Source organism: Spermophilus citellus (genome assembly GCF_964194105.1).
Source record: "Spermophilus citellus genome assembly, chromosome: 17".
NCBI classification, from domain to species: domain Eukaryota; kingdom Metazoa; phylum Chordata; class Mammalia; order Rodentia; family Sciuridae; genus Spermophilus; species Spermophilus citellus.
Window position 1 is genome coordinate 29,773,645 of NC_138199.1, and position 2,011 is coordinate 29,775,655.

Genomic DNA, 2,011 nt, shown 5'->3' on the forward strand with positions numbered 1-2,011 from the left:
GACATTTACCATGTGACTTTCATGCTTCTCAGTGCTTGAATGCATTATTTAATCCTCACAACAATCCTATGAGAGATTCCCTGATACTCAACATTTTAGAGATAAGGCAACTGAGGCTCAGAGAGGTTAGGTAAGTTGCCAAAGGCCAGAGTATCATAATTTGAACTCAGCTGATTTCCTGAGCCTGTAAACTTAACCACCGTATTTTCCATGTAGGATCCACTTCATTGACAGAAAGTAGAGGGGGCACCAAGGGGGCTGTGCAGTATTTCACACAATGATGCTTTCAAAGCTCATTTAGTCATTTCCCAATTGATGGGCATATAGGTTATTTCCAATATTTTGATATTTAAAACTATGTTGCAGAAGCGCATACGTAAGGCGGTGCCAGGACGAATTGCGCCCAGGCTGGTGGCAGGTTAACCCTCTGAAACCTTGGCATAGCATTGCCTGAGGCAGCCTTGGGGTCCTCGGCGCTAGACCAGAGTGGCCCAGGTGCGATGGCCACCTCCCTGGTGCACTGGGAGCAGTGACTATGTGCTCCTGATGCTGGAGCTGTTCGGGGACCACAGCAAGACGAGCGAGTTTCTGGTACACAGTGCCAAGGTGCACTTGGTGGCCTGGAACTGTGACCGGCGTCTCTTAGTCCCTGGATCCTTAAACAAGACAGCCAGTGTCTTCTTGCTGGAGAGGAGGACCTGTTGGTCGTGAGGACATGAGGATAGAGTGGAGCAGCTTTGTTGGCATCCCAGTAGTCCTAGATCTCTTGGTCACCTTATCTGGCAGTGAAACCATTCGCATCTGGGATGTGAGGGCTACAGAATGCAGTGCCGCTGAAACACTACCTGGAGAACATTACTATCTGCTGGAGTCCCGATGGCCAGGCCATTGCTCTTTGCTGTAGGCAACAAAGATGATGTGGTGATCTTTATCCATGCCAGACGCACCGTTGCAAAGCAGCCGAGCAGTTCAAGCTTGAGGTCAACGAAATCTCCTGGAACAATGACAATAACATGTTTTCCTTGGCAAATGGCAATGTTTGTATCAACATCCTCAGCTACCCAGCATTGAAGCCTATTCAGTCCATCAACACCCATCCTTCCAGTTGCATCTGTATCAAGTTTGACCTTATAGGGAAACCCTTTCCCCTAGGAAGCACAGAGGCTTTGGTTAGCCTCTGGGGCGCGCATGAGTTAGTATGGGCGGGTGCTTTTCCAGGCTGGATTGGCCTGTGTGGACCCTCAGTCTGATGGGAAATTGCTGGCATTACCATCGGAGGATCATTTTATTGACATGACTGAAGTAGAGACAGGAGACAGACTATGGAAAGTGCAGTGTGAGTGCCCAACCTTCCCTGTGGCTTGGCACCCCAAGAGACTTCTGCTGGCATTTGTTGACAGCAAATACAATGGCAGCTGGGACTGTGGAGCTGTTTGGGCTTCCTGAGGATTCCTGAGAGGAGGACCTGACATAAAAGGAGAGGAAGTCCTGTGGAGACACTCTGTGCAGTTTGGTCTGTTCTCTTGGACTTGGTGAACACCCTAAATATTTGTGAATCAGTAAAGGCTCAGTGGTAGAGAGCTCCCCTAGCACATGCATGGCCCTGGGTTCGAGCCTCAGCACCACATAAAAATAAATTAATTAAAAAAAGTCTCGTATCCAACTACAATGAAAAAATATTTTTAAAAAGTCTCTTGTGAGGCTGCCCATTCCAATTTCTTTCTTTCTTTTTTTTTTTTTAGAGAGAGGAGAGGGGGGGGGGAGAGAGAGAGAGAGAGAGAAAGAGAGAGAGAGAGAATTTATTTATTTATTTCTATTTAATTTCCCCAGTCATAACTTTCTGTTCTAATTTACATTTGTCTCATCTTGATTTTGTCTTTCTTATTTATATTTTATAACTTTTCTCAGTGTTTGTCATAATTCGTCTACAGGTCCTGTGTAGATCAAAGCCAGGCATAGACACACATTCACAGAAACAATGGATGACTTCTAAGGATTACTGTAGCCCATG

General features: G+C 46.2%; 1 pseudogene across 1 annotated transcript; it reads left to right on the forward strand.

Annotated features, from left to right (window-relative positions):
- The first annotated feature begins 357 nt into the window (after positions 1 to 357).
- LOC308635556 (THO complex subunit 3-like) lies at positions 358 to 1,446 on the forward strand (annotated as a pseudogene). Its single transcript has 2 exons — positions 358 to 418; positions 713 to 1,446. The product of its transcript is annotated as a THO complex subunit 3-like (transcript).
- Positions 1,447 to 2,011: the final 565 nt, after the last annotated feature.